General features: G+C 52.2%; 1 long non-coding RNA gene across 5 annotated transcripts; it reads right to left on the bottom strand.

Moving 5' to 3' along the window:
* Window positions 1–650: 650 nt before the first annotated feature.
* On the bottom strand, window positions 651–20,660 carry LOC128065333 (uncharacterized). 5 transcript variants are annotated; one of them, XR_008201055.1, is made up of 5 exons: window positions 20,561–20,660; window positions 18,671–18,757; window positions 17,998–18,124; window positions 2,173–2,457; window positions 651–1,468 (listed from the first exon to the last, which is right to left on the bottom strand). It is a non-coding gene; the product is annotated as an uncharacterized LOC128065333 (long non-coding RNA). The 5 variants fall into 5 exon arrangements; XR_008201058.1 differs by lacking the exon at window positions 2,173–2,457; XR_008201054.1 differs by lacking the exon at window positions 651–1,468 and having other exon boundaries at window positions 1,737–2,457.
* Window positions 20,661–24,687: the final 4,027 nt, after the last annotated feature.

Raw genomic sequence — 24,687 nt, 5'->3', positions numbered from 1 at the left:
CCACACGCCCGGCAGCCCGCGTCACTGAGGCAGACCATCGGGTGGCGTCGGGGCAGGGACGAGAGCGCAGGCCAGGCCCCGGGGGGCGGTACTGCAATGTAGGTGCTCCCTCCCCGCCCCCAGGCAGAGCCCACTGCCCCCTGCAGACTGCCACCAGGTCAGTCCATGGGCCCTGCTCGGGCCCTAGCCTGGCCGGGGCTCTGCCTCAACAGGGAAGGTTCAAGTAGGCGACTATGAAACCAAAGCTGAGGCCGACACAGCACAGGCGTTGGTCAGAGGCCACAGAATGGAGGAGCGGGGACAAAGCTCACAGCTTCGGCGGAAGGGCGGGGCTCTCCGAGCCAGTGGGGTGCCTCCTCCTTCCTACCTTTTTTTGGCTCTTCATGTTCAGTCATGGCCAATGGTTGGTGTATCACTTATAATGGTCAAGTGAGCAGCGAGCAGCGACCTGAAGTGAGATCTAATTCCCTGCCCAGGAATGGAGCCTGGGAAGCCTGGATGCACAGCAGGAATCCTAGCCACCACACCAGCAGGGGCTAGAGGCCAGGAGCTGTTCTCCCCAGATCTTTGCCCTCCGTGAAGAATGTTTTTGCCATGGAGGCCGAAACTGTAAATGCAGATGTAAACTTTATTATTAGGGACACAGCGTAGCGACAAGCGGGAGAGCACACAGAGGAACGGCTGAGACAGAAGCCAGGCAGGGGGGCAGTGTGGGCATCCCCAGCGAGGGGGAGCGCAGCAAAGAGGCGGCCATTTATGGTAGTCAGTCATTTAGGGCAGTTCTTCCGGGTCTTTGTCGTCCTTCAGGCCGATTACCTGGTTTCTCATCCCACACCTGACCGGCCCCGGGACCCTCCCCTGGGCGCACACTCAGCCCTCAGGCAGGATGGACCGCGCAGTGAAGGCTTCTGGGAGGAGCAGGACACACAAGGCCGGGCACCCTCCCCTGAGTTCTGACCCGAAAGCCTTCCCGTGCGTGTGCAGCGGCCCCCGCGTCCCAGAAGTCTCGGGCAGAGATCCCCGAGCCCTTTATCACACAGGCTGCCGCCCTCTCCCCGTCCTCGCCATGACTATTACCTTAAGGTGTTTATAAGGGACGAACGCTGGCTAGTGACTCTCTGCTGTTGCTTCCACTTCAGAGGGCAAACAGGAGGCTGACTGCAAATGCCTAGACTGAAGCCCACCTCTCCCTTCTCTCAGAAATGCTAACAGTTGTAAGCATCCAGCCTGAAGCCCACTTCTTCATGTCCCATGAAATGCAAACAAGAGGCCAGTTATAAATGTCTAATCTAGAGCCCATCTATCCCCTACATCTATCCCCTACATCAATAATACACCACAAAATGAGACTCGGGTCTGCCGGAAGTCAGATTCACCACCACTGTGGCCCCAGCTGGTTCCATCCGGTTTTGTTCGCAGCTTCCTCTCTTCTCTCTAGACCGTTTACCTTAAAGACTTTCGTTACATCCTGTGAAAGGGGTGAACAAGGTTAAAGGGCTGAGAACAAGGACACTGCTAAACGAGGGTCCAGATGCTGCTACAGCACCCTCGATCATTTCCTGAGAATCCTGCAGGGCGGGCGGCATTCAGGCCGCAGGGCAGACCGCTTGCTCTAGAGGCTCACGTGGGGAGGAGGGGCACAGCAACGGGCTCCGCCTGCAAACCCCAGAACCACTCCCAGATCAGCTCCAGAACCGCTCCTGTAGTGGCAAAAGGGGCGCCGCCTACTAGACCTGGCGGAAGGGGCGGGGTCCGCGGGGCCGCCTCCCCTCGGGACCCGCTGGGAGGCTCCCGGCTCCCACAGGCCGGGTGCTCACAGCTGAGACGCGCCTCAGGGCGCAGTGGGGCTGCCCGGGGGAGGGGCCCTGAGCCGGTCACTCACCACCTTCCCGCCCCGTCCCTCGAGGGTGTCTGGGTGTCTCTTCCCCCAGCGATGAAGGGCGGAACCCTGACAGTCACCCCCACCCTGTCCCCTCAGGAAAGCGCACTAAAGACTTGGCACCCGGCTGGAGGCTGGGCACATGGTGGTGTCTGCCCACAGCCTCCAAAACGCCAGTGCCAGCGGGGGAGCCAGCGCTCAGCATGAACCTCGTGGTGGGTGCAGACAGCACAGGCGCAGCGGGCTGCCCCTAGTGGGCAGGAGGCTTTAGAGCAGGACAGGGAGCTACCCACCAGCTGCATGCGCTTCCTGGGGCAGTGGAGACAAACGACCACACACAGATGCTCGGAGCAACAGAAGCCTGCCCCCCCCGTCAGTCCTGGAGACCAGACGTCTGCGGTCAGGGTGTCCCAGCACAGCGCTCCCTCCAAAGGCTCCCCCAGGCTCCTTCCTGCCTTTTCCAGTTTTGGGCGGTCCAGGCATCCCCGGAGCCCACAGTGTTTCAATGTGTTCAAAGCGGTTTGTGAAGTTTTATGCTGGAGGTTTCTCGCTGGACAATGCTCCACCTTCAGGCAGACCTGTTTAAGTTGACCATGATCAAACAGAGACACTAACAGATCGACATTACACCACGCAGGCGGCAGACAACATACTCAAAATACCCAGCTCACATGCTGAAAATCATCGCGCTAACCTGGTTAGCCACTCTGACGTTTGGGCCTGCAGCCCTCCACCCTCAGGCCTCAGATTCCAGAGTGTACCTTTCACAGGAGAGATTGATTTCCTGCTTCCAAGGAGACAGACGGGAGATGGACCCCTTAGCCTCAGCCCTGAATTCTGCCCTTTAACATGCTGCTGGGGACGGGAGGAGACTGGCCCATCTCCAGGACCTGCAGTGGTCTGTCTTCCCTTTACACTCTCACTGGCTTCGCCTGTTTACTAGGATGCGGGTTGAAGTGATTCTTTGTGTGCTCACAATTTTCTCCCTTCAGAAGCCACATGGAGCCATCAGAGAAACTGAATTTCAGAAGATATAGCTGATCAGAAATCCAATGTTCATTATTCAGAATTGTTTACGTTTTTCCTGGAGCAAATAGTTACTAGAACCACAAAGTGAACAGTAAGAGTCGATACCTCGAGAACATCAACATTTACCATGGACTCACCTGGGCTTCAGAGAAGGCGATGGCGCCCACTCCAGTGCTCCTGCCTGGAGACTCCCAGGGACGGGGGAGCCTGGTGGGCTGCAGTCCATGGGGTCCCTAAGAGTCGGACACGACTGAGCGACTTCACTTTCATGCATTGGAGAAGGCGATGGCGCCCACTCCAGTGCTCCTGCCTGGAGACTCCCAGGGACGGGGGAGCCTGGTGGGCTGCAGTCCATGGGGTCCCTAAGAGTCGGACACGACTGAGCGACTTCACTTTCATGCATTGGAGAAGGCGATGGCGCCCACTCCAGTGCTCCTGCCTGGAGACTCCCAGGGATGGGGGAGCCTGGTGGGCTGCAGTCCATGGGGTCCCTAAGAGTCGGACACGACTGAGCGACTTCACTTTCACGTTTCAGTTTCATGCACTGGAGAAGGAAATGGCAAGCCACTCCAGTGCTCTTGCCTGGAGAATCCCAGGGACAGAGGAGCCTAGTGGGCTGCCGTCTGTGGGGTTGCACAGAGTCGGACACGACTGACGCGACTTAGCAGCAGCAGCAGCACCTTGGCTTTATGTATTTACACACCAAGGTGAGCGTCCGGCCTGCCCCTCAGTGTGGGCAGCGAAACCTTCCCCTGAGCTCCCCAGGTTGCGTGAGACATAGGAGCACTGTCTCTGCACTCATCGCGCACTGGGCTGGGCATCAGGAACTCACAGGTGCTGAGACTTTCGACGCTCTGCCTCACGTGTGTCACCGACCCAGGTCTGTGCTTCCCGCACCGCCTGTGTGCTCTGGCTCGCCCAGCCCTCTGTGACCCCAGGGACTGTGGTCAGCCAGGCTACTCTGTCCGTGGGGTTTCCCAGGCAGGAACACTGGAGTGGGTTGCCATTTCCTTCTCCAGGGGATCTTCCCGACCCAGGCAAGAGGAGTTAGGACGTGTCTTGTGGATCAAGGGTAAGGCAGAACGCCAAAGCTTTGGGTGTCTGGTGTTTCTCCTGGCCCAGTTCAGTCGCTCAGTCGTGGCCGACACTTTGCGACCCCGTGGACTGCAGCACGCCAGGCCTCCCTGTCCATCACCAACTCCGGAGCTTGCTCAAACTCATGGCCATCGAGTTGGTGATGCCGTCCAACCATCTCATCCTCTGTCACCCCCTTCTCCTGCTGCCTTCAATCTTTCCCAGCATCAGGGCCTTTTCCAATGAGTCAGTTCTTCGCATCAGGCGGCCAAAGGATTTCACTCTAATTGACAATCCACATATAGGATTTTCCCTGAGGCTCTGCTTGTCCATGGAACCAGAGTTGAGCACGAAGAACTGCTGCCACCTTGTGGCTACATCCAGTAGAACAACTTTAAAACCAGTTCTCACGGAGTCTTACTATTCAAAAGGCCTGTGGTGGTTTAGTAGCTCAGTCGTGTCCAGCTCTTTGAGATCCCATGGACTGTAGCCCGCCAGGCTCTTCTGTCCATGGGGCTTTCCAGGCAAGAATACTGGAGTGGGTTGCCATTTCCTTCTCCAGGGTAACTTCCCGACCCGGAGATCGAAGCCGGGTCTCCCTCATAGCAGGCAGATTCTTTACCAACTAAGCCACCAGGGAAGCCTAGTTTTATTTAAAAGGCCTGAGAGGCTGTAAATGACACCCGCCCTTCAAGTAACGTCCCTAGGAAAATCATCAAAAAAAGAACTCAAACCAATTTCAAGAGGCACGTCCTACTCACGCTGTTCAAAGTCCAAGAGCACGTGGAAGCACACTCCATGTGAAAGGGAAAGGGAAGTCGCTCAGTCGTGTCCGACTCTTCGCGACCCCATGGACTGCAGCCTACCAGGCTCCTCCACCCATGGGATTTTCCAGGCAAGAGGACTGGAGTGACTACCTCCTAAAACGAGGCCAATCACACCCACCACAGCGAATCACCTTATACTGCTCAGAAACACCGGGATCGAAAAGATCTACTGAAACTAAGTCCCACAGAGGGCTTAGAGAAAAGAAATCCTCCTTTCCTCCTTGTTGGCATGCAAACACGTACAGGAAATACGCAAAGCAGCAGAGGGATTTCTTTTAGAAAAAAAAACTAATATATTGCCCTTATTTTTCTAACCCGTTATTAGAACTACGACCTAGCTTTTGAAATGTACTAATCAAGTACTTAGATACGCAAGGCTCATAGAGACAGACAGTCCATAGTTTTGACATTTACTCAGAAGAAAAGAAAATATAAATTTTAGCGATACCACCTCACAGCTGTCAGAATGGCCATCATTAAAAACTCTACAAATAAATGCTGGAGTAGTTGTGGAGAATAAGGAACCATGTGTAACTGATCAGTGACAAGGCACTTACTGATGCGAGCGTTTTCGTGGCGTGTCTAAGCACGTGTTGAGCAGTGCTACGGTGGCCCTAGGCGTTGGCACAATGGCTGTTTCTCCATGTCTTTCTCATATATTCCTTCTGAGACTCTGTTCCACTACACACCATCACAAGGTATTAATATAGTTTCCTATACTATCCAGGGGGCTTCCCTCACAGCTCAGCCGCTAAAGAATCTGCCTGCAATGCAGGAGACCTGGGTTTGATTCCTGGGTTGGGAAGATTCCCTAGAGAAGGAATTAGCAACCCACTTCAGTATCCTTGCCTGGAGACTCCCATGAAATGAGGGGCCTGGCGGGCTACAGTCCACGGGGTCACAAGAGTCGGACACAACTTGGCGACTAAACCACCGCCGCCACACGACACAGAAGGTCCTGGTGGCTCCTTTTGTGCGTAGTAGCGTGCATCTGCTAAGAAGCCCAAACTCCGAACTAACCCCTGCCTTTGCCCTTCGGTGACCCCTGCCTTTTCCCTTTGGTGACCCCTGCCTTTGCCCTTCGGTGACCCCCGCCTTTGCCCTTCGGTGACCCCCGCCTTTGCCCTTCGGTGACCCCCGCCTTTCCCTTCGGTGACCCCCGCCTTTGCCCTTCGGTGACCCCCGCCTTTCCCTTCGGTGACCCCCGCCTTTTCCCTTCGGTGACCCCCGCCTTTGCCCTTCGGTGCCCCCCGCCTTTGCCCTTCGGTGTCCCCCGCCTTTGCCCTTCGGCGACCCCCGCCTTTCCCTTGGTGACCCCCGCCTTTCCCTTCGGTGACCCCCGCCTTTTCCCTTCGGTGACCCCCGCCTTTTCCCTTCGGTGACCCCCGCCTTTGCCCTTCGGTGACCCCCGCCTTTGCCCTTCGGTGACCCCCGCCTTTGCCCTTCGGTGACCCCCGCCTTTGCCCTTCGGTGACCCCCGCCTTTGCCCTTCGGTGACCCCCGCCTTTGCCCTTCGGTGACCCCCGCCTTTCCCTTCGGTGACCCCCGCCTTTGCCCTTCGGTGACCCCCGCCTTTCCCTTAGGTGCCCCCCGCCTTTGCCCTTCGGTGCCCCCCGCCTTTGCCCTTCGGTGTCCCCCGCCTTTGCCCTTCGGCGACCCCCGCCTTTCCCTTGGTGACCACGCGCTCGTCCCTATTTCTGCGAGTCCACCTCTGCTCCATGGCTGAGCTCACTAGCATCATCGTTTCAACGCTCATTCCACGTATGACTGATGCCGTAGGACATGTGTTGTTCTCTGACTTCACTTAGCTTGAGAGTCTCTAGGTCCCTCTCCATGTGGCTGCAAAAGGCATTACTTCATCCTACTCTACAGCTCAGTAATAGTCCACTGTGTGTATGTGGTTGTCTGTGCGTGGAACACATAAACAGACTATTTATCTGAAACGTGCAAGAATCTGCTTGCAATGCTGGAGACCTGGGTTAAATTCCTGGGTCGGAAAGATCCCTGGAGAAGAAAACGGCAACCCACTCCAGTATTCCTGCCTGGAGAATCCCATGGACAGAGGAGCCTGACAGGCTACAGTCCATAGGGTCGCAAGAGTGGGACATGAGTCAGCACTCTCTTTCTCTCTCTCTTTCTTTCCCGAGGGTTTGATTAAACAGACTACTTATCTGGAATGGGCATGTGTGCCTATGAACGTCGTTGCTCTCTGTCCTGTGACCATTCAACCAATAACATACAATGGTTTGTGATGTCAGTATACAATATTCAGTGTCAGCCAAAAGTTGCTTGACATCCACAGTTCAGTTCAGTTCAGTTGCTCAGTCGTGTCCGACTCTTTGCGACCGCATGGACTGCAGCACGCCCGGCCTCCCGGTCCATCACCAACTCCCGGAGTTTGAATCGGTGATGCCATCCAACCATGTCATTCTGTCATCCCCTTCTCTTCCCACCTTCAACCTTTCCCAGCATCAGGGTCTTTTCAAATGAGTCAGTTCTTCACATCAGGTGGCCAAAGTATCCATAGATGACTCCCAAAACTCCCCAAAATTAAAAAATAGCAAATGCATGAAACCACTTGTGTGAGCATGGTGGGTTAGGCCTAAGCTCATCGTGATGTCTTATTTAACGGGGAAAGTAGATGATTTTACGTGAGATGGCCCTGAAGTAAGGACCAGATATCACATACAGTTCATTTATAGAAATCCACATGGAGCATGGGCCAGAAATTAAGAGGCATATTTTGGGCCAAATGGACGTGGACTTTTCACATCTTCATCATTAAGCTCTGATTATCAGCAATGCTAAGCATGTCGACCACAGATGATCTGACTTAATATGTTACATGTGATAGATACACACGGCTCTCATAGAGCATTAATGACTCCAACGACCCTGTAAAAGCGAATACCAGCTGGAATCTAGAGTGGATTGGGCTGTTCAATGTCTTCTGCAATATCAACTGGCTGATATCCATACTTATACACATCAGATCATTCATGATTTTACATACCATGTAATGAATATTTAAATTAAAATTACCATAGTTTATTAAAGTACTATAATAAACCATAGTACTGTACTTATATATGTAGAAGGGATATAATTCTCCAAGCAAACAGTACTGTTTGCTTTCATGGCCTCAATTTTGAATGCTTGTGTGCTCCTTAATGACAGTGTTCATGTCCTGTAAGCAAATTGCTCGGGAAATAGTTTAAGCTGAATTCCAACTTCCTGTGCTGATGGGGGAGCTAGAGCACCTTCCCTGGGTCTTAAGGAGATACATTACTCTCCATTTCTGGCAAAGGCCCTTACGCTTCAGCAGGTTGCTGTTAATAATGCTTATTACTGCTCTAACAACAAAATTTACAAAGAAATAGAGAACAGATGCTAGTTCTCCAGCGATAAGAAATCGGTGATCAATAGAATCTCTTCCAATTCATGAGTGTTAACAGGTCCTCTGCTGCTGCTGCTGAGTCACTCCAGTCGTGTCCGACTCTGTGCGACCCCAGAGACGGCAGCCCACCAGGCTCCTCCGTCCATGGGATTTTCCAGGCAAGAGTACTGGAGTGGGGTGCCATTGCCTTCTTCCTGCTGCTGCTGCTGCTGCTGCTGAGTCACTCCAGTCGTGTCCAACTCTGTGCGACCCCACAGACGGCAGCCCACCAGGCTCCCCCGTCCCTGGGGTTCTCCAGGCAAGAACACTGGAGTAGGTTGCCATTTCCTTCTCCAATGCATGCAAGTGAAAAGTGAAAGTGAAGTCACTCAGTCGTGTCTGACTCTTCGCGACCCCATGGACTGCAGCCCACCAGGCTCCTCTGCCCATGGGGTTTTCCAGGCAAGAGTACTGGAGTGGGGTTGCCATTACCTTTTATTAAAGTACGAAAGAAATAGAGAAAGCTTCTGACACAGACATCAGAAAGGGGCAGAAAGAGTGCCCCCTGCTAGTCTTTAGCCAGGTGATACATAGCTACTAGCAGGCTGCTGATTAGAGAAAGGAAATGTCTCAAAACTCAGAGGCTGGCGCCAGGCCCCGCCCACGACATGCGCTGAGCCAGCACCGGCGCCAGGTGAGGCGTCCCGGGCCATGAACGGTCCACACGAATCTTGAAGAAAGACAGGTTTCCAAGCAGAAACGTGGTCTCACTAGCACAGCTTGAGAGAACACGTGCAGGAGTAGAACACACTGGCTTGTCAAGTCAGTTCTGAGTCTCAGGTGGCCCTGACTTGAAGACAGAGCCTAGGGTAAATGCACAGTTCATTAACATAGCTCAGAAAGCATTTCTGTAAGAAAAGTGCGTTGGTTAGCTCAAGGTTTGAGAAGTTCAGGTGGAACCAGGTGTCATCACGGCAACACAGACTTTAAAACAAACCTCTTTTTAACTTTATATTTTACATTTATATTTAAAGTCACTCAGTCGTGTCCAATTCTTTGTGACCCCATGGACTATACAGTCCATGGGATTCCCCAGGCCAGAGTACTGGAGTGGGCAGCCTTTCCCTTCTCCAGAGGATCTTCCCAGCCCAGGGATCGAACTGGGGCCTCCCGCCTCGCAGGGGATTCTTCGCCAGCTGAGCCCCAGGGACGCCCCAAACCTGACACTTGCAGTTTGTCTCCTCCTGCCGCTTAGGAGAGAAAAAGCGTCTGGCGCGTGCAGCCCGTTTCCTCCGTTTGGAGACCCCTGGCCTTTCTGCCGGTTACCCTCTCAGTCCCCCTTTTCTTTTAGGAGGATTACGTCGCCTAAGCAAAGGGGCATCATCTCTGAATTGGTGAGGCAACATATTCTCCTAACCCTCATATTCAGGGTCTCCGATCCAGGGGCCCCCAGCAGTAGTTGGAGGAGTAGCTGGAGGAAGCTGCGCAGTGGCAGGAGTTTGAGCAACCATTTGTAACTTAAAAGCTTTCATGCACCTAGAAACAAATCCAGCTACACAGTTACAGATGCTGGGCGCAAACAGCGAGAACAGAACAATCCGCAACGGTAAAAGTCACATTACGTCCATAGCTGAGGCACAAAGTGTTACACCAGTCCACTTTACAACTGTGAGACGTCATCAGATGAAGAAGAGGCATCACATATGATTGTTGTTGCCAAAGGTATTCGCAGACTTAGAGAAAGTCTTCTCCTTTAAGTGGAGACGTCCACCACGGGAAGCCTTCCACCGATGAAGAGGGGAGTGCTCCGCAGACCCAGCAGTTAGACCGACTGTGGAAGGCAGCGTAGGAGCAAGCCCAGGACAGGAAGGCACTGTCTTAAGGGTCAAACGGCCGACTCAGGACTTTTGGAGTCAGCAGAAGGAGATTACCAGGCCCATCTGAAAAGTACAAAGTCCCAGCATAGAAAGGAAAGACATAAAATGACATCACTTAGTTCTGGCCAGGGTGCCACCTCTCTCCTCGAGTGTGATGCACCCACGAATCAGTTCCTGGCACCCTGACAGCTGTGGGAGAAGAAAGAACAACCTGGTAAGGGCCTGCCCGGAGGGGCTCGAGGGGTGCGCCCCAGACCCGTGTTTTTATGAGGACCTTGGTTCCCAGCTCAAATAGAGGCTTGCTTGACTCAGAGGCTGGGTCAGAAGTCACCTCTCGGAGTTCCTTTAATGCCTGTTGAAAAGCTGAGAGCTGAGTTACATAATTAGTTAATTCCAGTGCTTCAGGGTCTATAACAACGTCTTGTGCATAAGAAAGGCCTTCCATAAATACATTCAAAGGGGGACAGGCCCTCGTTTTGGGGGCAGTTCAAGCCCTCATTAAGGCTAAGGGTAGAACTTCAAGCCAACTGGCCCTGAGTCTCTTGAGTTGATTTGCGCAGAGGTCTCTTAATAATGTCATTGCCTCTTCCAACCTTTCCTGAGGACTGGGGCCTCCAGGAGCAGGGTAAGTGACATTCTACTCCTAGAGCTTTTGACAATCCCTGAGTTACGGCAGCTTTAAAGGCGGAGCCATTGTCACTCTGAAGACTCTGTGGCAGCCCAAACCTGGGGGTAATTTCAAGGATTAAAATTCTTATAACCTCCTTAGCCTGTTCACTACGACAGAGAAAAGCTTCAACCCATCCAGTAAAAGTATCCACCCAAACTTGGAAGCAAGAATATCCATTTGCTTTTGGCATATGAGTAAAGTCAATTTTCCAGGGTATTTTCCACTTCCTTGTCACCCAGATTTGGCTAGTTTTCCAGTCTCTGGGTAATTTTTCTAACAAACCTCACATCTTTTGATAACGCTCTTCAAAGTTTTCATTATATTTTTACCTTCAAACAAACGAGAAGCCATCTGGTAAGTACTTTCAACACCTAAATGAAAACTCCGGTGTAAACCCTTAAGAATTTTCCACTGAGCACTTTCAGGAGTTATTAATCACCCATCCTCGGACTGTAACCATCCTTTACCAGTAACCTTGGCTCCTCTTCTCTCATATCTGATTCTTCCTCAGTATGTTGTGGTTTCTCCTGGTCCACAGGACCTGTCCAGATCAAATGCGTCTGCAGTGAAAGGGTTTCGTCAAGCGCCGCTTTTCTGGCCTGACGGTCAGGCAGCTGATTACCTTCAGCTGTGTCACTCCCGTCCCTGTGCCCTCTGCAATGCACAGCAGTCACGAGTCTCTCAATCTCTCTGAAATACTTAATAGGTTCTCCTGTTGCCGTTTTAAACTGTCTTTCTTTCCATATTGCACCATGAGCATGTAAAGTCAAACAAGCATACTTAGAATCCGTGTAGATATTTACTTGGCGCTCTCTGCTTAACTCTGGAGCTCGGGTCAGAGCCACGAGCTCTGCTAACTGAGCGCTTGTTCGCTGGGGAGGGATCTGGCTTCTAAAACCTGTTTATAGCTGTCAACATGGCATAACCCGCTTCCCATCCCAAACCAAAGAACGGCCATCTGTAAATATTTTCATGTCAGGATTGTCTAATGGGGTCTTCCCGAGCTGCATAGTTTAAAGTTAGAAATTGGGATTGTCCCCAGTAGTGATCAGGTGTCTCATTTTCCTTCTCAGGAAGGGAAGTGGCAGGATTTAAGTTCCCACAAACTTTAAGCTTAGCTATTGGTCCTTCTAACAACAGTGACTGATATTTAAGAAGCCAAATGTCTGTCACTCAAATACTAACTTCAGAGTTTAAGATTCTACTCCTGTAGGCTGCTGGTGAGGTCCTCAGGGTTGCATCAAAACGCCCAAGGCCTTACCTTTTCTTTCAGTGTCAAACAAATTAAAGTCTGACCCTGTAGGCGAGCTCAAGCAGGAGCTTGCAGGACAGCAGTCTGAAGAGCCTTAAAGCCTTGTATCTGGAGACCACACCAGTCTGTAGGTTTGGGCCTGTTGAGTTTCAGTTATAAGTTCCTATAAAAGCCGGGCAAGCTCCCCACAACCCAGGATCCGAATGCGACAGTAGCCGTGATTCCCAAAAAGCCTCTCAGTTGTCTTAAAGTCATAGGCAGGGCATGAGTTAGTATAGGCTCAGTTCTAGAAAGCATATTTAGAAATATGTGGCTCGTTTAGGGATTTCAGACAATAGAGTATAAATAAGGATGAGGCACCACGGGGTATGAAGGAACCACAGCCTGATTTATTACTGGTAAATCTTGAGCTAGTCTCCACTTATCATTTGACTTCTTCATACCCAAAATAGGAGTGTTGCATGAACTGTTGCAGGAAATTAATAGTCCCTGCTCCTTTAAATTCTTGATGATGGGTTTTAACCCTTCCTTAACCTCAGGTTTCAGTGGATGCTGCTTTTGATGTGGAAATAAGTGCAGGTCTTTGAGCTTAACAACTACAGGAATAGCATTTTGTGCTCGACCCATAGATTTTCCATCAGCCCACATTCTAGGATTTACATTTTGTTCAATTAATGGGAGAGAAAGGGAGGGCACTATATTCATGAAAACAGAGGCATGGACCTTGCTCAGCATATCCCTCCCCATAAGGGGTGAGGGAGACTCTGGCACGATCAGAAACTCGTGTGAAAATAGCACAGAGTCCCAGCTGCAGCTTAGAGATGACTGAAATAATGGCGTTTGGCTCATCCTGATGGTCCCACTGTGGAAGCGGATCGGGAAAAAAGTGGGCCGGGGCTTCGTGAGCACAGAGTAAGTTAGCCCAGTGTGCAAAAGGAAACCGATGGATTTGCCCCCAGAGTTATTAATACCCGGGGTTCCTCAGATGTAATTAGAAAGGGAGCTTGTGTGGGGACCCCTGGGCACCTTCAGTCCTGGTTTTCTTGAAACCTAGGTCCCTGAAACCTATGCCTCTGGGGGCAGTCTTTACTCTAGTATGGTCCCTTGCAGACCAGACATGAAGCCGGGGGTGGTTAGACACCTGAGGACAATCCCACTTGAGGTGCCCCACCTTTCCACAGTAATAGCAAGCCCATCCCTTTTCACCTGGGTCCCTCCGGAAATTTTTCTCAGGCTGTTTAAGAACGGTTCTGACAGACATAACAAGGGCTTCGCCCCGTTCCCTTATCTTTCTCTGCCTTTCTCTCTTTCCTCATATTCCCCGCTGTAACTGACTGTTCGAGCCAGAGGCAACAGATGATCTGAAGACCGCTTTGCCCGTACGCCTGTTCTAATAGCTTACGGCGGGCATCTGGAGCCGGCTGAGTGAGAACCTACCTTTTAATCTGTCTGCCTGTCACTCTCCCCTCTTCACTTCCAGGGTCAATCCTAGTGAGTCTGCGATGGGCTTCCCTCAGTCTATCTGGGAATTTACCAGGAGCTTCCGTCTCCTCCTGCTCTGTGTCTGCCAATTCGGCAGAGGTTAAAGTCTTGGCACGCGCTTGCCTGAGTCCTTCAAGAACACCTCTGACAAAACGACCCTGACCCCGTCTTCCTTTAGCCGTGCTGTAGTCCCAGTCTGGTTCTGTAGTTGGGACTACCTGATTCCCAGTGGGGAGAGCGGCTATTACCAAGCCGTTCATCTCCAAAGCAACAGCTTTCCCCAAGACTGGAGTTTTTGAGTGGGGAGTCAGCGTTTGTCACACGATATATATCAGTTCAGTTCAGTCGCTCAGTCGTGTCCGACTCTTTGTGACCCCATGGACCACAGCATGTCAGGCCTCCCTGTCCATCACCAACTCCCGGACTTTACTAAAACTCATGTCCATTGAGTCGGTGATGCCATCCAACCATCTCATCTTCTGTCGTCCCCTTCTCCTCCCGCCTTCAATCTTTCCCAGCATCAGGTGTCCAAAGTTTTAGAGTTTCAGCTTCGACATCAGTCCTTCCAATGAATATTCCTGACTCATCTCCTTTAGGATGGACTGGCTGGATCTCCTTGCAGTCCAAGGGACTCTCAAGAGTCTTCTCAAATACCACAGTTCAAAAGCATCAGTTCTTCGGTGCTCAGCTTTCTTTATAGTCCAACTCTCACATCCATACATGACCACTGGAAAAACTATAGCCTTGACTAGACAGACCTTTGTTGGCAAAGTAATATCTCTGCTTTTTAATATGCTGTCTAGGTTGGTCATAACTTTTCTCCCAAAGAGTAAGTGTCTTTTTAATTCCATGGCTGCAGTCACCATCTGCAGTGATTTTGGAGCCCCAAAAAATAAAGTCTGACACTGTTTCCACTGTTTCCCCATCTATTTTCCATGAAGTGATGGGACCAGATGCTACGATCTTTGTTTTCTGAACGTTGAGCTTTAAGCCAACTTTTTCACGCTCCACTTTCACTTTCATCAAAAGGCTTTTTAGGATATTCTTTTGTATCTACTCAATATTTAACAAGACAGCTTACAAAATTAACCGATGTTATTTCTGACTTTAAGCCATGATTTGAAGCATTAACTTGGGCAGCTGACTGAGTTACACTCAACCAGGAAAGTCCCTGACAGGGGCCCACCCAGCCCTGAGACTACAAAGATGAGCCTCAGCCAGGCTCCTGAGCTGGAGACAACTTCCCACTGGGCCCTGGAGCCTTCCACTCAGGACAGGAAAGGCACTGCTTAGATGAATCGGGTCAGTAGAGGAAATGGGGTGGGTGGGGTCGGGAGAACAGGTTCTACTGCCAGACCTTTCAAGACCAGAAGCTGAGTACATTTCTGCTGCGACAACGAACCCACCAGGGCTGCTTTCGGCAGACTCCCAGCAGGGACTGCCACCTCTGAGCCTCTGCACACTGCTCTTCAGACTCGAGTGAGCAACTCTCAACTCTAACCCTGCCCTCCGCTTCCTTCCTTTGAAGCTCAAGGCTGATCTCTCCTAACAAGCGGGTGTGAACATAACAGCCCACGCCCGGGCTTTCTGTAGCATCTGTGACTGTATCACTGAGGTCAACCTACTGATACCCACGAGGACCTCCGAGAGTGCCAGACACCTGGAGCAAATGCTAAAATCACTCACTGCAAAAATGCCTACTCTTGAGACCTCCATTATTTCAATCATTTTAAAATGCAGCTGGCAAAAGTAAATTGTGGTAAATTACGGTCTCTAGGACGATATGTTCTGTGCACTAAATGTGCTTGGAGGTTTTCATTTCCTGAGGTTGGGGTCCCTTCCTCTGGTGGTGTCAGTTACCCTGCCACACACCAAGTCTGAGAACCTCTGCCACCCATGTGGCACCGTTCTCGAGGGAATTCCAGGACGGTACAGAGTGGGACACCTGGGTCTTTTTTGTGGCAAACTGTTCCAACTGAAGCTGTGCCCACAGAGGCTGCCTTTTCGGCATTCTAGACCGAAGGCTCAGTTTATGTGCAACAAAATCAAGCCACGTGACGCTTTTTAAAATGTCTCCCCTATACACACAAACAGACACACACGTGTACAGAAGGGCCCAGACACAAGGACACACAGACACCGTTAACAGTCATCTGGGAGAGGAACCAGGTCAGACCTGAGAGGGCCACTCACTTTCCTACCCTAAGCATTCTTCTTCCTCAACTCTGCACGCTTGCTCTCTTGACCCTCATAGGCTGCTGTTAGGCCATCCTCTCCTAACTAACACATGGTAAGACTAGATACCAACTGCGGACTCAAAGACTAGATAAAGCATTTTACACACATTACCTCATTAATAATTCCACCCAATAAAGCTAGCGTGAGGTCATCATTATTCCCACGACACACCCGAGGAAATGGAGGCTTAGAGAGGTCAAGTACTTTGTCCAAAGGCACACAGCTAGTAAGTACAAGGACCAGCTATGTTCGGCTCAAGTATCTTTGACTTAGAAGTTCATGCTTCTAACCAGCATCCTGTGCCCCCGAGATTCTCTGTTGGTTTTTGTTGTCTAGTCGCTCCGGTGTGTCCCACTCTTTGCAACCCCATGGACTGCAGCCCACCAAGCTCCTCTGTCCTTGGGGTTCTCCAGGCAAGAATACTGGAGTGGGCTACCATTTCCTTCTCCAGAGGATCTTTCTGACTCAGGGATCGATCCCACTTCTTCTGCATTGGCAGGTGGATTCTTTACCATTCAGCCATCTGGGAAGCCCTCAGAGGTTCTCAGTTGAGGGCAATTCTGTCCCAGGAGACACATGGCCTCCTCTGGAGACATTTCCGTTTGTCACAGCTGGAGGTAGACGGGGGCTGCTGGCACCTGCAGGCAGAGGCCCGGAGTACTGCTCAGCACCCTAAAGTGCACGAGACGGCCCCACGACAAAGACTCACCAAGCCCCAAATGGCACCACGTCAGAGCTGAGAAACTGCTCTACTAGAAAAGGACAGAAAGACAGAGAGACAGTCTCTGACCTAAACTCTCATAGTTTAGGTCACAGTTCACCACGTTCGCACGCCGTGTTACACACAGATACCAACGAAACCATCATGTGTCCTCTCTTGATCAACAGCACGCCAAACCCTCACCGCACTGGAGGTCTCTCTAACCCCACTGGCAGAGCATCCATCCGTTCCACAGTGTTTACTGAGCACCAGCTCCGTGCCAGGAAATGATCCACACAGTGGGAATAGCTGGGGAGACAAGGCCCTGTGCCTGCACGTGAGCTGCTTGTGGCCTCACAGGCGGACAGGCGAGGAAACCCGTAACATCACAGGGGGTAAGAACGTACTGCTAGGTCATAGAAGGATGCTAGGAAGTCACAGACGAGGAGCTCAAAATCAGCTGAGGAGCGGGTGGGAAGGGTGGCTAGGACTGGGAGAAAGTTTCCCAGAAGCATTTGAGCTTGAAGGAGTTAACCAGGCAGAGGGAATCCTTTCCTTCCCAAAGGACCCCTCACCAGCCCTTTCAGAGGAGAGCCTCTGAGAATCCGGACAGACCACTTTAATCAGAAAGCTTGGTGGAGCTCCTGAGAAACACGGGGAGCGCACAGAGCGGTCCCTGATCCTCTGAGTCCAACCTGGACAAGCTGCCTCAAGACGGACAGCCCACAGCCTGGCCTCCCCGAGGTTTGGGCCTTCTGTGACTGCAGTCCGAACCAGTCTCTCTGGCTTCGAACCATCCCGCACAGTGCAGCAGGAGGGCACCGACATGCTCACAGCAGGCCCTGTGAGCCGCATGCTTGATTTCCCGTCACACTCAAAGCAATTCTCCGGAGTCAACACTGCTGCCGCTGTTTCACAGATGAGGAACCTGAGGAGCAACAAGGGAGAGACTGGCCCTCGGACAGAGAGCCTCTAACCAGGGAAGCAGAGATACACACCCGACCCCAGAGCCCCGCGGCCCGATCTGCGGGGGCCTAGCGCACTCCGAAGCACGTGGTGTGCGGCGGCTCTTCACCAGCTCACAGAGCCGTGCAACATCCGGCATCCTCCTGTGCTCCACACACTTCTGGACAGGCCTCTGGCATTTCCCGCTGCGCTGTGAGTGCACACGTGCTCAGCCGTGTCCGACTCTTTGTGGCCCCATGGACTGTAATCTGCCGGGCTCCTCTGCCCATGGGATTTCCCAGGCGAGACACGGGAGTGGGTTGCCGTTTCCTCCTACACGGTCACTCCTGCGTCTCCTGAGTTGGCAGCTGGATTCTTTACCACTGAGCCGCCTGGGAAGCCCATACCATGATTACCATGTGGCTAAGGGCTCCTTGACCCCAGGACCCAGCTCCCTGACCTCCACAGCCTGAGCCTCAGTGCAGTGTCTGACACGCCAGGCACAGAAAGCACTGTGTGAGCAAGCCTGGGCTCGCTGGGCCAAGTGACACAAACAACCCAAAGCCAGAGGAGCCGGCCTTCGGGGCCCAGAGGCCCGGGACACACCCCACCCTGTGTCACCAGTGAGTGGCCTTCCCTCAGGCCTACCATCAGAGTCAGCAATCCAGTCGCGCTGGGGACAGAACGGATTCTCTCAGCCAGCTTTCCCTCCAGCACTGGAACAGTCGTGATTCCTCCTTTGGTTGTACACCAGAGGCGGGGGTTTGGGGACACACTGCACAAAAATATGCATCTTTAAACATTAGAACCTTAAAAGGAAAGGGCATGTGCTCCCTACTCTTTCTCTCTCTGCCATATGGAATGTATACACAACGGCAGGTGCCAGAGCAGCCTGCTCAGTCCATGAGACGGGAGCCTGGGTCTAAGCAAGGAGAGCTACGCCATCAACGGAACCTTGCTTCTGGTTCACAGAACAGAGCGAGCTGCCCTGACCAGTTCTGGACTGCACACTTCCAGACTGTTAAGGGACAGGAATAAGCTTCTATTTCCTTTCAGTCACTGTATTTTGGAGCATTTTAGATTGTACTTAATTAAAACAAGGTGTGACCACTGCCCAGGGATTAACCTAGCAAGACCTTTGTCAGCAAAAGGACAACATCAACATTCTCCTAAGCAAACTACCTAGGATTTTGTCATTACTGAACACTTTTAAAGAAAAAGTTGTCTTGAAAAGGTGAGTTGAATCATGGTGAGCCTAGAGAAGAAGGACAAACAAACTGACCTCCTGGTTTGTTTGATCTTTGAGTCTTAACAGACATACCTCAGATTTCCAAGAAGCCCAGGCTACTCTGTTCCGACGGCTTGTCCAGGGAAACTCCAGCTTGGCTCTCCTGCTCCAGCACATTACCTGAATCAAAGACCAAGTGGAAAATCTGATGAGAACTGGTAGGATTCTAAGAGCTGCTCTGTGTCCCCCGAACACAGGCAAATGCAGAGCACTGAGCGCAGAGCCTGGCGCCACAAAGTCAGTGCTCAGACACGCCACGCCGGACTGTGACGGCGCTGCTGCACGCCAGGCCCTGTGCTGGGCAGCTGGGACACAAAGATGGACACACCCAGTCCCACCCCCTACGCTCAGGAAAGCCTGCTGACCAACGACAGCACAAGGTTGATAAGCAAAAGCAACGAGGCTGTGCCCAAGTAGTCTTCCAGCACTGGCATCCTCTGGGATGTCCCAGACCCCGAGCTTCTCGCTCCAGACCCTCACCCAGGTGACACATCCCTTCCCACAACTGTAGAGACCTTTGATGGATGCTAGATCACCACGGGACAGCTCCATCTGAATGTTTTACAGGCATTTACTACAGACATGTTCAAAACAAAATGTATCTTTCCTCCTTAAACGCCCTCCCCATCCTGTTCCCTATCCCACTGAGCAGCATCACATCCACCAGTCAAAAACTCGGAGCCAAGCCTGACCTCTCCCCCAGCCTCTAAATCCCCCATCTAAGTCATCACCAACTTTGGTCATCTCTCCCCACCTTCTGCCTCTAATCCAACTCAAGGCCATAGTCATCTCTTACCTCCACAGTTCTAATAGCCTCTTCATGGGCCTCCAGGCCCATTCCCTTTAATCTAGTCTTCACCAGAGTGACCTTTGTAATCCACAAATCTCATTCTTACATGTGTAGTCATTAACCCCAGATTGCAAGTCCACAGCTAGGTTTAAAAGTCTCCCTAGGGGAGACTGCACTACAGGATCGGTGGTTGCGGATCTAAGGACACCTCATGCCCCATGCCTGCTTCCCCTCCCCAAAACAAGCCCCCTGGGGACCAGACCACAGACTAGCCTCTTTCAGCTCTGTCCCCACGCAGCTTTCTCACACATTCCATCTTCAACTGAGAACACTCTTCCCCTTTTCTGCCCGCACTCCCCAAGCATCCTTCAGTTCTGTTTCCTGGGGAACAGAAGCCTTCCTGGATTCGCCTAAACGGAGTGAGGCGCCTCTACTCGGTGTTTCCAGAGCAAGAGCTTTTCTGCTTTTCTTCCATCATATCAGAATTGTCTACATTTCTGGATGTCTCCCACGTGAGGTTCTGAGCTCTGGGTGGTGGTGATGATACGAAAAATAACGGCAACAAGCACACACAGCATTTACTTCGTGCCAGCAAGCCTTCTCAGCACTTTACACCTGTCATCTCATTTAACCTTTATAGTCGTTTTAGGAGGCAGATTTCATTCTCAGCTCTCTTTAAGGATGCAGAAACTGAGGCAGGAGGCGAGGGACCAACGTGCATAAGAACACAGTTGGCAAGCACCAAGACAGGATCCAAACCCGGCTGCTTGGCTCCACAGCCTACACTTTGTAACCACGACGCCGGTCTGGGTCACTCTCTCCACCCTCAGAATCCACGAGGAGCTGAGCCACCATTGGCGGAGCGAACGAGAGAATGAAGTGATCCCACAGGCGCAGCATCGGTCTCCACCACGGCCAGCTCCTCCAAGCCCTCGCAGGCCTGTGTCCTCGGCCCCGCCCGGCGGGCAGCGCCCCGCACCCTCGTGTTGTGCGGGGACCCCTCAGTCCGGGGTCCGGTCCCAGTCCACTGCCCTCCCCTCCCACACACAACCGACCCCGGCGGCCCCCCGCGCCGCATCCGCTGCCGCCTCCGCCCGACTCCCGGGACGCCCCCGGCCCCGGTGCTTGCTCACCCTCACCCGCCGTGTCCCGGACCCCACCGCAGCAGAGGGCGTCACGGCCGCAGGAAGGCGGGACGGCACTCAGGACACACAGAGGGCGCCGCCATGTTAGAGTCGGGCGGAACGAACCGCGCTGGCTTCCCGGCGCAACTTCGGGCGCATGCGCAGCGCCCGCCCTTGGAGTCGCTCGCGGACAGGCGCATGCGCCTAGTAATCCAGTTCAGTGCAGTTCAGTCGCTCAGTCGTGTCCGATTCTTTGCGACCCCGTGAACTGCAGCACGCCAGGCGTCCCTATTCATCACCAACCGCTGGAGTCTATCCAAACACATGTCCATCGAGTCGGAGATGCCATCCAACCATCTCATCCGCTGTCGTCCCCTTCTCCTCCTGCCCTCAATCTTTCCCAGCATCAGGGTCTTCTCAAATGAGTCCGCTCTTCGCAGCAGGTGGCCAAAGTATTGGAGTTACAGCTTCAACGTCAGTCCTTCCAATGAACACCCAGGACTGATCTCCTTTAGGATGTACTGGTTGGATCTCCTTGCAGTCCAAGGGACTCTCAAGAGTCTTCTGCAAACCCACAGTTCAAAAGCATCCATTCTTCCACTTAGAATTGTTCTCGTTGTAACCCTTCCTTGGGTTAGGAAGGGTTCAACCGTTCCTTGAAACTTCTACGCTTCAAACATAAAAGTAACAGCTTTTACGTGTTCAGAGCTTCCTGTGTGCCAGGCACTGTGTCAACCGCTTTACGTGCATTATCTCGTCCTCTCACCATCATACGATATTTTTCTTCCACTTTGAAGAAGGGAAAACGGAGTTTCAGGGTAAATGAATTGCCTGTTGTCACTCATCTTACAAGTGGTGAAGCAGAGATGGGAACCTAGTTGTGGCTTCAAAGCTGTAGAACCACAGTACGTTTTTCTATCTCCTGAGCTAAACATTGCCCCTTTACCTGTTTAGGGGATGTCCAGGGTTAGTCTGTGTGTCAGTGAGGGTGCCTGAAAATAAAAGCTTGCAGACTTCACCAGCGCTTCCGCGGTGTCTTTCCAGCTTTTCAGCACCACCAGGCCATTGCCTTTTCTACTTCCTAGTTGTTCCTAACAGTTCTCCTTTCTTCATTTTTGACCCTGTTTATTTTCATGATCCATAGCTTTAACAACACCCTTGCAAAAACCCTGATCTCCTTTGCTTTCTTGTCTTTTTGTCACGTGGATTTTGTAAGAATTCCAACCCTGGATCAATCCAACTGCTCCTTTTTCCCTTTGCCGACACCTAAAGAGCCAAGCACAGCTGGAGAAAGTACCCAGTGGGGCAGACTGTTCTCTACCAACTCATGACTGCCAGCCTTCAGAGGGACTTCAACAAATGTCAGTCTGGCCAGTTCACGGCTCCTCTCTTCACAATAGCTAGAGAAACTACAAAACTCAGCAACAGTTGATGTCACCCTTTCTTTTACAGGAAAATATTAATATTACCAAATCTGATAGGAAACCTCTTGTCTTCCCAATACTAAACATGTAAGTTTCTAATTCTGAGTCTATCTGTGTTGGATGTAGTCAATTGAGACTTGCCATCCATTCCTTTCAGAATCTAAAAAGTTAAACTTTTTATTTCCCAGACTCAGTAGCAGTTGGAATCCCAGGTACAGGTAGGTTCTGCCAGTAGGTAAGATTTGGAAGCCATTGGCCTGCTGAGATTAGCCGATTTTTGCTGGCAAGAAAGGTCATGCAAGTGCGGGCTGCTGCAGCGGGCAGCGCATTGTAGCCTGTCTGCAGCTTCCTGAGTGTTCCGAAGCATCTGTGAGATGGGGGCCGCCTAACTCAGCGCTCTGGTGCCTGGAAACCAGCGTCTAGTCCCAAATCTAGACCCACGGACCCTCGCTGTGGTGATGGTTGCTTTTTCAAGTCTTAGAAATCACGTTTCCTTTTTGCTGCTTACTTGTGTGCATTTATTTGGCTGTGCTGGATCTCCACGGCTGCTGGGCTTTCTGTCCTCGCGGCAAGCAGGGGCTGCTCTCCGCTGCGGTGCTCGAGCTTCTCACTGAGGCGGCTTCTCTGGTTGGGCGCGCAAGCTCCAGGGCTCGCGGGCTTCCGTAGCGCGGCCTCCGGGCTCTGCAGCGAAGGCTTGGCAGCCCTGACGCAACAGCTTAGTCACCCTGAGACCTGGACATCGCGCTTATCTCTACCTTTCACCCCATGACAACAAAAAGAACCCAGTTACAGAAATTAATCAAAGGCCTAAAAGATGATGCAATTGAGAAGATGAAAATGAATAAACAAATAGTTTTTTTTTTTTAATCCATCTAAACCCCAGAGGGAATAGAATAAAACGACTTACCTTTCCCCAAAGGTGCTCCAAGTAGGGTGGACGGCTCAGCCCCAGAGTCTGCTCAGTTGACGCTGGGAGCCCTAAAAGGAGACTCAGGTATGAAAACTAACTGGCAGAAAATGATCTGGAAGCCCGCACCAACTTGACCAAGGAGCTACACTTGGGACCCACACGGAATATCAAGTTTGAAGTTGCCCTGCATTCCAAAGGACTCCAAGGTAAAAGGAATAAAAAAAGAGTAAGGTCAAGTTTGTGGGAGGGAGGGGGAATTAACACTGAAAAAAGGACACCTGAAGACTCACTGCATCCTGCACAAACCTCAGATGTTAGGCAGACGCCACCTCCTAAGTTCCCATGTGGTACAACCGTGGATCAGAAAGAGGCGGAGCTCAGGCAGGGAGGGGGCCAGCGGGTGCAGGGCTTCCTGGGGTGAGACTGTTCCACAGTCTGCTGGGTGCCCGTGGACCATGCACTTGAAGCAGGTGGGCCGTCTCATAGTCGAGGACACCCACCGGAGAGGCATCCAAAGGAAAGAAACCTCCTACATGTCCAGGGAGGTCAGGTGGAGCCAGATCTGCATGACTGCCGACAGCCCCTCAGGGGAGGGAGGGGTGCACCTCCACAGGCCGCATCAGACAGCTGCTCCCTGGCCATACTCGCCCCGGTGGGCCCAAGGCAGGGTCCTCTCCACCCTCAACCCAACTCCTGCTTGTGGATAGAAAACCAAAATTAAACCCTCTAAGGCTTCCCTGGTGGCTCAGATGGTAAAGAATCTGCCTGCAGTGCAGGAGACCTGGGTTTGATCCCTGGGTCGGGAAGATCCCCTAGAGGAGGGCTTGGGAACTCACTCCAGTATTCTTGCCTGGAGAATCCCATGGACACAGGTGCCTGGTGGGCTATAGTCCAACAAACTGCTTGAATCCTAAAAGGACTATAGGCGTGAACTCACTGAGGGCTCAGGGACCCCAGAGCCTCCGGCCCCAGCCCGGAGGAGGACCAGCAGGGCCCATAGGCGTCCCAGGGCTGTCCATCGGACCCACCAGAGAGTCAGCCTCAACGCCCAGCTCTGCCCTCCAACGGGCATTTTCTCTGCCCTGAAAATCGGAGCATTTACTGAATGTTGTTTTATCCTTGGATTACGTATCACTCCATTTTCCTAGGTTCGCATCGCAAGGTACAAAAAGCACCACTTCTGCAAAAGCAGGCATTCATGCTACAGACTTGGGTTTTTAACTCTCACCTGCTGTATCCTGAGTACATGGGCAAAACTCGGGGCTCACTGTCCCACTACTGACCACCAACCTGCCCACGTCAGCAGGCCTTCCAGCCTGCCGTTCCCTTAGTGCACAGAGACCCCGCCTTCCTCCAGCCCCAGCACCTCCTGCTTTACTGGCCAGGGGCTGACTTGGGGGAGCCAACACGGTGCCAAGCACAGCCATGTCTCGCCCCTTGGAACCGCATCTAGAAGGCAGGAATCCCACCCAAGCGAAGCCAGCAAACCAGGAAGGGGCCTCCCAGAGCCTCGTGAAGGGCACCAGCAGGGGAGCCTAAGGGGTGACTTCCCAACCATGGGCACGACCGTCCCCTGGACCGAATGCTCCTGGGGAGACAGTGGGCACGCAGAGTCACCCCTAGAGAGAAGTCTGAGCTCTCAGAGCTTGGCCACTCTGTTTAGAGCCACCAGGGGCACTCACAGAGCCCTTCCAGATTTGGTCTTAAATGTGTAAACGCTGCCCATTCCCAAAAATAGCTCTGATGTGAAAGGACCTAATGGACAGTAATGAAGGGAGTGCCAACAAGTAAGTATAACGGGT

Source organism: Budorcas taxicolor, chromosome 2 (genome assembly GCF_023091745.1).
Source record: "Budorcas taxicolor isolate Tak-1 chromosome 2, Takin1.1, whole genome shotgun sequence".
NCBI lineage: Eukaryota > Metazoa > Chordata > Mammalia > Artiodactyla > Bovidae > Budorcas > Budorcas taxicolor.
Note: the sequence above shows the minus strand (reverse complement) of the source record. Positions and strands in the feature narration are given on the sequence as shown.